General features: G+C 45.0%; 1 protein-coding gene across 1 annotated transcript in view; it reads left to right on the forward strand.

Annotated features, from left to right (window-relative positions):
- The window catches only part of MOGAT1 (monoacylglycerol O-acyltransferase 1), an 86,397-nt gene that overhangs the window by 70,294 nt on the left and 1,447 nt on the right, over positions 1–14,656 (forward strand).

Here is a 14,656-nt window from a genome sequence, read left to right on the forward strand (position 1 = left end):
TCCAGTAACAATGTGAATTCTTAATAATGTTTGTAAATAACAGGTTTCCCTCTCTCTGTCTCTCAGCTCCTGTCACACAGATCAATCACTGTTCTGTGGTGACAGGAGCTGAGAGACAGACTGACAGATAAGCTGGTAGGAATTCCTTTTAATAAAATTTGCCCCTCCATCCCTGAATTTTTACCCCATACTGCCCAGAATCCCTGATTCTCCCTCTCCTTGGCCATTTATTACCTACTGATCTATTGATCACTGATCTATTGTGATCTTTTTCTTCCTATCTGTTACTACCTATACTCTACTTCCTCCTCCCTCCCCCCCCCCCCCTCTTCTCTACTGTCTCCACCCCCCCTTTACACCCCCCCTCCCAAAAAAACAAAAAAACAAAAAAAACTGTCACTTTAAAAAAAAAAATCTTTCTATCTTTTATATTTCTCATCTTTATCTATCCCTTTTTAAATGGCGAGGAGGCTCTATTCTGTGGAGGAGGCAGCCGCCATCCTCCAGCAGAGCAGCAGCGAGGATGAGTCAGGTAGTGATTGGCTCCCTCCGTCCGGCTCTGGTTCAGGATCTGAATCTTCAGAGTCCGAAGGGGCCGCCATCACGCCGCTTGAGGAGGGACCCAAGTCCTGAGTCCGCTGATGAGGGACCATCAGGGACTGTCCACAGCAGGGGGCTCCGTGGGCAACCCAGCATCGGGCTCCGTGGGCAACCCAGCATCGGGCTCCGTGGGCAACCCAGCATCGGGCTCCGTGGGCAACCCAGCAGTGGGCTCCGTGGGCAACCCAGCAGACGGGCTCCGTGGGCAACCCCGCTGCTGCTAGCAGCAGTGCGCCAGGGGGAGCTAGGCGCAGACAGGGTAGGCAGCCACAGGTACCTCGCAGGCAGGAGGTACCGCTCTCATATGTTAAATGGCACACTGGGAACCCCCTAATTATGCTGCGCCCAACATCCCACCCTTCACAGCCACCGCTGGTGTGTCAGTGCCCATTGTCAATCAGGCACCAATTGACATTTTCCAGCTTTTTATGACAGAGGCAATGTGGGAGCATTTAGTAGAGCAAACTAATTTATTTGCTCTACAATTTTTAGCTGACCACGCCCACTAACTATATCACCAGAAAATGGCACCCCACCAACGTGCCCGAAATGAAGGCCTATGTAGGCCTCACGCTCAGCATGAGCATCAACCCAAAGCCCCAGATAAAAATGTACTGGTCCAGGGACCTTTATCACAATGCACCCCTCTATCCAGCAATAATGCCCAGGCAGCGTTTTGAGCTGTTGTCAAAGTTTTTCCACCTGAATGACAACTCTCAAGATGTGGAACATACCAACCCTTCCCATGACAGACTGTTTAAGTTGAGACCCCTGTTGACCCACCTAAGTGCAGTGTTCATGGATGTATATACCCCACACCGGGAAATTGCTGTGGACGAATCCCTGGTACCGTTTCATGGGAGACTTTCCATGAAACAGTACATACCAAGCAAGAGGGCAAGATGTGGGGTGAAAATTTATAGGGCATGCGAGAGTGGCACTGGCTATACCTTCACTTTTAAAATCTATGAAGGCAAAGACTCCATTCTGCAGCCAGCTGGGTGCCCTGAGTACATTAGCACCAGTGGCAAAATAGTGGTGGACCTATTAAATCCACTTCTCCACCAAGGCTACCACGTCTACTTGGACAACTTTTATACAAGTGTGCCACTGTTTAAGTTCCTCTTCTCAGTCCAGACTGGCGCATGTGGGACGGTGAGAGCAAACCGTAAAGGCCTCCCCCCACAGGTAGTAAATAAAAAACTATGCAGAGGAGAGTCTTACGCACTCAGATCTGAAGAGCTCCTGGCAATAAAGTTCCACGACAAGCGGGAGGTGATGATGCTATCTACCATCCACACTGAGGCCACAGTTCTTGCCACATCCAGAACGGAACAGCGTACAAAGCCAGAGGCCATAGTCGCCTACAATAAAAATATGGGAGCAGTGGACTTATCAGACCAAGTCTTGGCGCCTTATTTATTAAGAAGAAGAAGGAAAGCATGGTACAAAAAAATAACATTCTTCTTGTTGCAAATGACCATGCACAATGCATTTGTGGTCTATCTAAAAACAGCCACAACACCAACAAGCCAACAGATGACCTTTCTTGACTTCCAGATTCAAGTCCACAAGTCCCTAATGTATTCCCCTGGCCAAATTGCACAACAGGATCCTATCCATTTGGAGAACTCAGACTGAGGGAGAGACATTTCCCTGAACTAATTCCCCCCAATGAAGTGAAAAAAGCCCCCCTGAGAAGATGCAGAGTGTGTGTGAAACACAAGAGACGGTGTGAGTCACGGTATTTTTGCCCAGATTGCCCGTCAGCCCCTGCACTGTGTGTTATCAAGTGCTTTAGGGCATACCACACACTTGCAGATTACTAATTTCTTTTTTTTCCTTTTTTTTTGTGTTTTTTTTTCTTTTTTTTGTGTTTTTTTTTTTTCTTTACCTGGACATATTTGACTGGCATTTTCCCCTTTCCTATATATTCATGTAACTTACAGACCCTCAAAGGAGCTCACATTTGGCATACCCCTATGTTTTTGGGGTGTTGGAGGAAACTGAATTTTTTGAGGAAAAAGAAACCACAAACAAAGTTCAAAATTGAACTTTGGACCCTGCTGCTCCCATCTTCTGACTCTTGGATCTGCTTGACCCCTGACTTATGGCCTCTGGCTTTTCTCTAATTCTGCAAGACATCCAATGGTAAGTTCCAATGTATTTGTTATCACTGTGAAGAGAAGTGATATATTCAAATTAGCCACATTTTGGATTTGTTATAACCAGGACAATGTGAGAATTCCTTTTGCAGTGTTCCTTTGAGAAGGTAGCTCACAAAATACCTACTGATGAATAGCCCTGGTTGTTAGCCTTCTATGATGGTGTCATGTGCGGTCTTTGTTTGATTCCAATCTCTCCTGGGAATATGCAAACAAACAATAGCTCTGCAACAATTAGTGCAAAAAAAATAGTGCACATTGGGTATAACTGATTGCTGCACCCAACCATTTGTTACTAAGTAAGGCATATGTTGTATCATTTTAACCGTGATGAGCTGTAGAAAAAATGTTGGTGTGTTTTAGGACTGAGGCCTAAGTCATCAGATTTTTTTCTAGTGCCAAAGTGAAAAAAATATGTAAAAAATACCATTTTCCAAGTTATGATTCAATTTTAGCAAAACCGCAGAAGTCCAATTGTTTCAAAATATGTGTATCTCAGTAGGCCTGGGTCTCTAGTTTTCAGAATGGTGACATTTGTGACCTGTTTCAAATGTTCTGACACTCCAGGGGCTTTGCGAACAAAGAATGACTGTATTACTTTTGTTGCAAAAAATGGCCTTGAAAAATGCATTAGTGCTGCTCATGGTTAACAGAGTATTGCGTGGCCAAGAAGCTATCTGATTATGTGTATAGGGTATCATTTTCACCGGGACAAGCAAGAGAATAGTATTTGAGGTCTTTGAGAGATTAGGCATATGTGATGTGGTTTTGTTTTAGCAGCAAATGAAATGAAAAGCAATGCAATTGTTATTTTCACATACTCTGCACCAAACTAATACACTTGTAAAAAACACCAAAAGTGACAGAATTGAAAAGTGAATACTTAGTTACCTTAGGGACTCCGCTTTTTAAATATGTATGTCATGAGGATGTATTACTGTTTTTTTTTTCAAATAAAGGCTTGTAATCATTGGTAGTGTGCAATGAGAAAACAAAAAACACAACATAGAAAAAATGCACCTTTATTTCCAAATAATATATTGTCACCATACTATGTACTAGGGACATAATTTAAATCTTGTGATAACCACGACAGATAGGCAGATAAAATGTGTGGGTAAAATGTTCAGTAGCGTTGTTCATTTTAAAACTATAGAGGCTGGAATTGGAGAAATAGTGCATTTTTTCATTTTTTCCCTCGTTTTTCTCTTTAAAATACATAGACATTTTAGTAGTTACTAACAACAAATGTCACCCTCCAAAAGCCAAATTTGTGGTGAAAAAAACAAGATCTAAATAATTTATGTGTGATGAGTAGTGATAAAGCTATTAGCGAATGAATGAGAGCAGCGCTGACAGGGGAAAATTGCTTCAGTCCTTAAGGTGAAAATAGCTGTGAGGCTGAACCGGTTAAGCTATCTGATTGATGCTATGGGCAACTTTTTTGAACACTTTTTTTTACACCTGACTTAAGGAAAACCTGTAATTAAAAAAAAAAAAAAACCTTTGGGGGGGGAGGAGGGGGGGGATAATTGCCTCCGGAGGGGGAAGCCTCGTTAGGCTCCAGAGGCTTCCCCTGTCCTCCTCCGTTTTAGCCTGCCGGGACACCTGAAGTGCAGCGATGTAACTGTATTTACCTCTCCGCGATCCAGCGCAGACACACTATAACAATAACATTTCTATAGAGCTTTTCTCCCATAGGACTCAGGCCTAGTGCACACCGAGCGGTTTTGGTTGCGGTTTCAAAAACGCTGCTGCCTCTGAAAACACTTGGCTAATGTATCTCAATAGGATGGTGCACACCAGCGGTTTACTAAACCGCAAACGTTGGTCCTGCAGCATTTTTGCGGTTTGCAGATTCATTTCTGCCTCAACTTAAAGTATAGGAAAAGCTCAAACCGCTCTGAAAAACGCTAGATCAGAGCGGTTTGAGCGTTTTTAGTTACAGTAGCTGTTCAGTAACAGCTTTACTGTAACAATATGACATCTGCTACACAAAAACGCTCCTAAAACCGCTAGGCATGTTTAGAAAACCTCTCTTAACATGCCTAGAATGGCTCTGAAAATCTGCTTCAAAAACCTCTAGCGTTTTGCAGATCTGCTAGAGGTTTTTGGTGTGCACTGGGCCTCAAAGTGCTTAGGCTCTTTCAGATTTAGTAGTTGGCAGTAGGATGAAGTATTAGTAGGTTAAGAGTAGCAGAAATGAGATGTAATGTCTGGAGCAGCCTAACACACTGCACAGAAACAGTTGCTCTGATTTTTCAATACAGTGATTGAACAAGCCTTCTGAGTGCGGTCTCTGTTTGTGTTTCTCTGCCATTGCTCTACACAGGAGTGGTGTACCTGTGAGAGACCAGCACCGGCATTCAGTTCCAGGAGCCCTGGACTGACACACGGGTGTGGAGGTGTGAATTTTCTACTACATAACACACTGCACACACTGCTGTGCTTGCGCTGCGTTTTTAAAATCACATGCGATTTTTTAAATCGCAAAGCCTTCATGAAAATAGAAAAACCGCACCAGTGTGTACAGTTCTTCACGATTTTTCAAAAGACCTTGTGATTAAAAACAACATGCAATTTTATTTTTTTTGCGCAGCAGTGTGTAGAGGTCCATAGAGAGCAGCAGCACCAGTCTGGGCACGCTCAGGACATTTCGGGTAAGGCGGAAATAGCCGAACCCGATCGATCTGCTCTACTGCGCAGGTGTGAGTCCTTTTGCGCCTTCACAGTAGAGCGGATACAGGCTCGGCTATTTCCGCCCAGCCCGAAGGTAGAGCCGTTACTGCGCCTGCACTGGATCCCGGCGAGGTTAATATGTCAAGCCTTGTCGGGGGAGACAGCGATGGATTCCTTGCAGCTACAGGGATGGGGGAGGCCTCATTGGGACCCTGAGGCTTCTCCCCCTCCCAAGGTAAGTACCCCCCAGGGGAGTTTCCCCCCCCCCCCCCCCCCCCCGATATAGTCTCTTTAAAGGACAACTGAAGTGAGAAGAATATGGTGGCTGACATTTTTTTCCTCTTGAACAATACCAGTTGCCTGGCAGCCCTGCTGATCTATTTGGCTACAAGTAGTGTGAATAACACCAGAAACAAGCACGCGGCTAATCTTGGCAAATCTGACAATTGTCCGAAACATCTGATTTGCTGCATGCTTGTTTAGGGTCTATGGCTAAAATTATTAGAGGCAGAGGATGAGCAGGATAGCCAGGCAACTAATCTTGTTTGAAAGTAAATAAATATGGCAGCCCCATTTCCTTTCATTATAGTTGTCCTTTAAGGCTAGTTACACACCAGGACGTTGCGTTTAGGGGACGTTATAGGGCACATAACATGCCTCTAACGCAACGCCTGGTGCTCTCTGGTGTGACCGTCGGAGTGAGCCGCGTTGTGCAGCTCACTCTGGCATCCGTGATGCGTACTCTTGGATCCATGCGGCATCACGTGGTCCCGCCCAGCCAATCGCCGCACAGAGCGGCCGCTCCAGGAAGTAAACTCTGCACGTCACTGAGTGCAGAGAATATTAATTAGCCATGTGCCCGGCCGCTCTCCCCTCCTCCCCAACATGACTGAGCATGTGCAAACAGTCTAACGTGGCTTAGCAGGGTAGGGAACACACAGCATGCAGCACTTTGCTGCGTTACAATGTGGGCAGTGTGAACAGCCCACTTGTGTTACATTGCTGTGCGTTGGGGGAGCGTTACAGGCTGCACTAACGTGAGCCTGTAATGTCCCTGTGTGCAAGAAGCCTAAAGGGAACCTGAAGCAAGTAAAATTATTTAAAATTAAACCCATGCTGGACCTGCAAATGAATTTTACATACTAACCTCACTGTCAGTTCCTCTCAGAGGCTCACCATTTTCTTCTTCCAGTGATCCCTTCCAGTTCTGACAAGATTTTGTCAGAACTGAAATATACCAGTTGCTGGCAGTTATATATCAGCAGCTGTCAGTTACAACTGGATGTGCAAGGTAATGTCCATGTTTCTCTATGGCTGAAGTGGGTGATCTTACAGTTTAACAGTGTGCTGACCAGGAAGCTGTTATGGGGTAATGGCCTTTTTTTTTAAAATGGAGGACGGAGAAATCCATTGTTCACAGTGGACAAGCAAGATGCAGGAGAGGAGCTAGAGATTGAGTAGACTACATGGGAGGTAAGTATGACGTGTATGGTTATTTTCTTTTCATTTTCAGTTCAGGTTCTCTTTAATTAATTAAGATTCAGCCCCAGGGTTTTTCACCAAACAATTTGGCAAGTCTGTGAGGAGAAATAATTTTTTTCGTAGCTACTTATCTACAGTAAGTAGTGGGAAGTCTCTGGATGCTCCAGAAGCTTCACATATCTTCCATGAGCCCACCACTGCTGGCCAGGATCTTCCTCACCTCCATAGCTGTGCTACGCTTGTGTATGAGCACTATGCAGGTACAAGAGTAGTCCGCACATGCCCAGTGGCACAAAGCCACATGGAGAAGAAATGCCACACACAAGCGGCTTTGTGCTGCTAGACATGCACTGACTGTACCTCTGCCTGTGCAGTGTGGTTGCCCTTATACATGAATGTCCAGTGGCCTTGAAAGAGTAGTCAACAAACACTTGTTCAGTATATTTAGAGGCACCCTGTACTGGAACAGTGGACCAGAGGACGATCTGGGAAGTCTCTGAATTATCCAAGGACTTTCCTCTACTACGGGATCTTTATTTCCCCCTCCCCCTCCCCAATTACTCGTGATTTAAATAAGGTGTAGTTACAGCAGGTGTGCGGCGGGGTATGAAAGGGTTATTTAACCATAATTCCACCGTCCGCCCTGCGCTGCATATAGGTCCACACGTCCTCCTATTAGTAGCGTTCTAAGCCTCCCTGCTGTCGCGTCCTCCTTCCGGCTTGGAGGGAATAACGGCAGCGAGGCTTGGAACACAAGCCGACTAACAGGATGCAGGGCAGACGGCGGAATTATGGGTAAATAACTTTCATTCCCCACCACACACACCTGCTGTAATTACACCTAATTTAAATCAGGAGTAATCACTCATGATTACTCGTGATTAAGGTCGGAGATCATCCCTGGTCTTAACATCAGCCAGTACAACAGAGAGCCTCACTGGGGTCCGCCCTGCCTTACTGAAACAGAAGATGAGCAATTCAACTAAGTAGCACAAAAAGCAGATTTAGGCCAGAAACCCACTAGGAGTGTATTTCTGGGTGCTTTGAAAAGCTATGGCTAATGTAATGCTATGGGTGTAATCCCACTTGAGTGATGTGATTTTATGAAAAATCCCCCATAGCATTGCATTTGCAAGAGCTTTTTCAAACCACTAGCGCTTAGAAAGCACTCCTAGTGGATCAAAGGAGTGTAGGTGGGCACCAAATGCTTGCTGAGGATGGTCACTATAAGGCTGCTCCTATGATGAATGTGCTCACGTAAACCAGCAATCAATCAGTGGAACAAGAACGGAGTTTCCTTTCCTTAATATCGTTTTGGATTTTCAACAGACGATTTTCCACCTTTTGTACAATTTTCTCCAACTGTTCAGGTGAGGTCAGCTTTGCCAGCTCTTTTTTACACTCCTCAATCTCTGCAGTTGCTTTACTATATCCTGTTTCTGTACGGTTAAGGACTATTGTTTGTAGCTTTAAGGCATTATCCAGCTGTTGCTGGTTCCGTATCTTAATAAAATCTGGATCACTTTTGTATTCAGCAGCCTCGCTATAACGCCTGAAGCCTCTGGCTGCTATTTCCTTTTCTTTGTATCTTCTCAGGCTTGCAACAGTCCAGAACAATTTCACTTCTCGCTCGGACAGACGGAACAGTCGTTGCTTAGCAACCTTGCTGGATTCACCGCCTTTTGCAGGATCAACCAAAAACGTTTCCCAGTCCGTCCGATCAGCCAAAAATCGTCCCACCGGGCTGACTTCCGTCCCACTCGCAGACGGAGTATCATTAGTTCCCTTATTTTCAATAGGATCTTGCATCTGTGCTCACACCGAAATACAATACAGTCAATATGGATCAAAGGAGTGTAGGTGGGCACCAAATGCTTGCTGAGGATGGTCACTATAAGGCTGCTCCTATGATGAATGTGCTCACGTAAACCAGCAATCAATCAGTGGAACAAGAACAGTCGGAGCACCAGCTCATGCACATAGGGATTTAATTGCAGTCGTATAGGCGTACAGGCATTCCAGCAGGGTTACAAGAGAGAGAGAGAGAGATGCAGGCCTTACAGCTGTTTCACGGTAACTGCCGCTTCCTCAGAGACCACAGGTATCAAAAGCTACACAGATATGCAGTCATATAAATACACAAATACATAACTACTTACCACTCCCCACTGTCTATCATTCGCTACCGAGTGCGTGCCGCCATTACCGCGGCTGCGATCGCTTCCGGGGTATTCCCCGCCCACTTCCGGGGTCGCTTACCACAGTGACTAATCGGCGCTCTGGAAGGTACAACCTATCCGGCGCTACGCTTAGGCTGCTGTTGCGAGTGCGTCCTTAGTTACCTTGTAACATTGATAGTGTAGACAGTGGGGGAATGGTTCTGCAAAAAAAAGAGACAAGAGAAAAGAAGAAATAAACATTTAAAATCGGCCTAATTAGACTAATAAAACCAAAGTATTAAAAACAGACACATAGCGAGGCTCCCATCTATCAGAGATCAAGATATGCAAAAACTGATTGATTATGCATCCAAAAAGCAATGGAGTTCATTACGTTCGTTCAGTCCAATAGCAAAGCAGGCATCTGTCATTGAAATTAGGCGGGCCTCTTCTCGTAACATCTGTTTACGATTACCAGGTATGGAACTTTTCTAATGACTGTGCTATGGGGTTGGAAAAGGGCCTTAATTTCTCTGTTGCCAGTTCCTTTGATAAATCACAATTTGATGTGGACTGGTACAAATCAATTTGGAGATTAAATATAGCATCATGGCAGAGAGGAAAGAGTCTAGCCAAGGGGAGGAGTCTGTGTCTGGGAATATAGGTTTTGTTCCAGCATGTGATGAAACTGAGTGACAGACCGATATTGGAAATATTGGAATTTCTATTGAATGAAAATGGGGAGGTGTCTGCACCATTAACTGAGTCTGATGAAATAACCAAACCGAATAAACTTTACAATCCAAGAAAATCTAAAAATACTAAAGACTTCCAATGTAACCCTGGGTCCGCCATTGAAAAACTAGACTTGCTAGTGAAAGCAGATATGCGAGCCTTAATATACCCCTGCGGGGTGCCAAATATGAGAGAAAAGGAAATAAAAGCACTGAAGGACTTGCAAAAGAATGAAAGGGTAGTTTTGAAAAAAGCGGACAAAGGGGGTAATTTAGTACTGATGTCCCGGGAGTACGATGTAAAGGAAGCAACAAGGCTCCTGGAAGGTACCCCGGGAGAGTATATCAAACTACCCAGTAATCCTACTGAACAATATAAAAATCAACTACAATCGGTGTTACGTAAGGGGGTAGAAATGGGTCAGATTACTAAGAATTTAGGAGAGGGCTTGTTGCCATCTTTTCCGCAAAAAACAGTGTGGTACTTCCTTCCAAAAATCCACAAGGATTTACTTCAGCCACCAGGTCAACCCATTGTATCGGCCAGGGGCTCTCTTACTGAACCACTGTCCAAATTCTTGGACTTTACCTTGAAACCTTTTTTGGAAGGATTACCATCACTATTAAAAGATACTTTGGATGTGCTACAAAAACTAAGTGTGTTGAAATGGCAAAAAAAAAACTACTCTGGCTACCATTGAGGTGGTTAGCCTTTACACACGGATCCCACAGGATTTGGGGGTCAGGGTAATTAATAAATTCCTGCTGGAACATGAAGAGCGAGAATGGGTAGAGTTTTAGTAATTGCCTTAAGTTTGTCCTGGAACATAATGCCTTTATGTTTGAGGAAAGATGGTACAGACAGGCATCGGGTGTCGCGATGGGAACGGCTGTGGCCCCAACCTTCGCCAATTTTTTCTGGCAGGTTGGGAAGAGGTTTTTATACATAGCAATACTAATCCCTTCCGCGACTCGATTGGTTGGTTTAGATTTGTGGACGACTGTTTGATTGTTTGGAAAGGGGACCAGACCAGTTTTAATAAGTTTGTGGACTATATAAATAACAATAAATAACAATACTTTCAATATGCAGTTCTCTGCAGTTGAGTTTCTTGACCTTCAGCTGTTTACCGAGGGAGAGCGTATCCAGACGAGAGGATACCGTAAAATCACGGCCACAAACTCTCTCCTTCGGTATAACAGCTACCAACCCAAACACACTCAAGATGGAATTCCATATGGTCAGTTTCTACGACTGAAAAGGAACAATAGTCTAGAGTCTGACTTTGAACAGCAGAGTTTTGATCTGGGAATGCGTTTATTGGCGAAACAGTATCCAAAAGATTTGGTAGTGAAGGCGTATGTTAAAGCCAAATTAAAGAGACGTAGTGACTTGATATGGAAAAAAAAGGAAAGACAACAATGAGGGTAACTATCAGAACCAAGATCGTGTGGCAATGGTGTTTGAATACTCTCCAATGGCTGAGAAAATACGTAGTTGCATCCTCAGACATTGGCCTGTCTTAACCTGCTGAGCGGTCTGGACGAGCTAAGCTCGTCCAGTACCGCCGGAGCCTGCCGCTCAGGCCCTGCTGGGCCGATTTGGCTCAAATAAAAAGCAGCACACGCAGCCGGCACTTTGCCAGCCGCGTGTGCTGCCTGATCGCCGCTGCAGTGCGGCGATCCGCCGCATGCAGCGGCGAAAGAGGGTCCCCCCAGCCGCCTGAGCCCAGCATAGCCGGAACAAAAAGTTCCGGCCAGCGCTAAGGGCTGGATCGGAGGCGGCTGATGCCCATGACGTCACTCCGCTCGTCGCCATGGCGACGAGGTAAGCAAAACAAGGAAGGCCGCTCATTGCGGCCTTCCTTGTTACTTTTGATCGCCGGAGGTGATCGAAAGTGCGCATCCGGAGCGCCCTCTAGTGGGCTTTCATGCAGCCAACTTTCAGTTGGCTGCATGAAATAGTTTTTTTTTTATTAAAAAAAAATCCCTCCCGCAGCCTCCCTGGCGATCTTATCAGAACGCCAGGGTGGTTAAAGTGACTCTGTAACAAAAATTACAACGTTTTTTTCTACCATCCTACAAGTTCCTAAACCTATTCTAATCTGTTCTGGCTTACTGCAGCACTTTGTACTATCACGGTCTCTGTAATAAATCAATGTATCTTTCCCCTGTCAGACTTGTCGGCCTGTGTCTGGAAGGCTGCCAACTCTTCCGTGCTGGTCTGTTCCTCTATGCACATTCCAGTGTGTGTTTTATTTACATAAGCCAGCAGCGTCTCTGCTATCTTATCAGTGATAGAAGAGAGCTGGATAAAAATCCTCCTCTGTTAGACTGTGAAAGAAGCTGGCTGACACATATTGAGGAATTACAAACACAGGCACAGGCAGAGCTGTCTGCAGGAAGCCTGTAATGTTCAGTGCATGAGAGAAGAAGGGGATAAGAGGTAAACACACAAATGATCTTTTGAGATTCAAAAGGAAAGCTGTATACAGCCTGCTTGTGTATGGATGTATTTTCTATGTGTGGACATACTGTACATCAATCTACTTCCTGTTTTGGTGGCCATTTTGTTTATAAACAAACTTTTTAAAACTGTTTTTGACTACTTTTAATGCGGCGGGGAGCGGCGAAATTGTGACAGAAGGTAATAGGAGATGTCCCCTAACACACTGGTATGTTTACGATTTTAACAATACAGATTCTCTTTAAAAGTAGATCCTGCTCTGAGCCACATTGCGGATAAAAAGCCTTTAAACACCTTTAGAATGGCACGTACAATAGGAGATGTGGTAACCTCCAGTGAATTGAGGATACGTAAAAAGGAAACTTGGCTCCATGACCTACGTCCCAATGGAAACTATAAATGTAGGACCTGTGACCAATTTTTACCTGGGAAGGTTATACAATTGGGAGGGACAAAAATTGTTATTAAGGACTATTTGCATTGTTGATACACTTATGTGGTTTGTGCAATTTTATGCCCCTGCAAAAGATTTTATGTGGGTAAAACTGAACAGCAGCTGGCCACTCGGTTTCAGCAACACGTACAGGGATAGGTGCTGGTACATTTATAGCCCACATGAGAGAATGCCATGAGGGAAAGACAGGAGGTCTAAGATTTACAGCATTAAAACATGTACCAATCCCGCACAGAGGTGATAATCGTAAACAGATGTTACGAGAAGAGGCCCGCCTAATTTCAATGACAGATGCCTGCTTTGCTATTGGACTGAACGAACGTACTGAACTCCATTGCTTTTTGGATGCATATTAATCAGTTTTTGCATATCTTGATCTCTGATAGATGGGAGCCTCGCTATGTGTCTGTTTTTAATACTTTGGTTTTATTAGTCTAATTAGGCCGATTTTTAAATGTTTGTTTCTTCTTTTCTCTTGTCTCCTTTTTTTGCAGAACCACGCCCCCACTGTCTACACTATCGATGTTACAAGGTAACTAAGGACGCACTCGCAACAGCAGCCTAAGCGTAGCGCCGGATAGGTTGTACCTTCCAGAGCGCCGATTGGTCACTGTGGTAAGCGACCCCGGAAGTGGGCGGGGAATACCCCGGAAGCTATCGCAGCCGTGGTAATGGCGGCACGCACTCGGTAGCGAATGATAGACAGTGGGGAGTGGTAAGTAGTTATGTATTTGTGTATTTATGTGACTGCATATCTGTGTAGCTTTTGATACCTGTGGTCTCTGAGGAAGCGGCAGTTGCCGTGAAACAGCTGTAAGGCCTGTATCTCTCTCTTGTAACCCTGCTGGAATGCCTGTATGCCTATACGACTGCAATTAAATCCCTATGTGCATGAGCTGGTGCTCCGACTGTTCTTGTTCCACTGCACTCCTAGTGGGTTTCTGGCCTCAAGCTGGGAAAAAAAAATACTTGTTAGAAAAGAGTCAGGTAAGGGTGCTGGCTGAGCCCAGCAGAGGGTGCTGGGTAGGGGGAGATGGGTAAGGTGCTGACTGAGGGTGGCAGAGAGGGAATGCAATGTCCACCAAACCAAAAAACACTGTTTTATATGAACCCTTTTCTCTGTTTATGCTTCAGTCGATAATGTCTTCAAAGTTGCAGACTGTACGTATGGACATCAATACAGGATCCCAAATCACATAGGCAGTCTTTTATGTGATTTGGAATCCTGTATTGATGTCCATACGTACAGTCCGCAACTTTAAAGACATTATTGATTGAAGAATAAACAGAAATTCTTGATATAAAACCCAGTGTTTTTTGGTTTGGTGGAAATTGTTTACAGTTATATTGTGGGGTGGAACAGAATTACTGATCTTATTGTGTTTCTGATGGGAGTGAATGCAGCCCAGTAGAACTTGCTCAGCTGCAAGAGGTGAGGAAATTGCACAGTAGGGGGCCACAGTTACTCCTGAGCAATAGCAGCTTGAACAGCCAACGCACTCCAGCCCTGCCTCCCCTTAACCTAGTGTGCTATTACTAGAAAGGGTCGTGGGACTTAGAAACAGACATGCAGAGCGGAGAGTGCTCTGGAGGCTGAAGAGAAGGAGCCAGGGTGAAATTCATGTGCTGCACGTGGTCATAGCATTCTGGGGAAGCTGAAGCCCAGGATTTAATGGGGGGAGGATGTGAGAATCTGGAGCAGATGCCTACCCCCAGCAGTGGTCTCTTTTACCCCTAGGGATACCCGTACTACGTGTTGAGAAACCCTGTGCTTAGACAATGACGTGCTGAAGGGACCTTCTTTAGTGGTGGTTCGACGCTGAAGTTCAATGAATGCACCACCTCTGTATACCTTGATTGTGCCTTACCTGTCTTGGTGCTATGAAGTTGGGCAGCCTTTGAAACACTGGGTTAGA

The sequence above is a fragment of the Hyperolius riggenbachi genome, chromosome 4 (genome assembly GCF_040937935.1).
Source record: "Hyperolius riggenbachi isolate aHypRig1 chromosome 4, aHypRig1.pri, whole genome shotgun sequence".
Taxonomy (NCBI): domain Eukaryota; kingdom Metazoa; phylum Chordata; class Amphibia; order Anura; family Hyperoliidae; genus Hyperolius; species Hyperolius riggenbachi.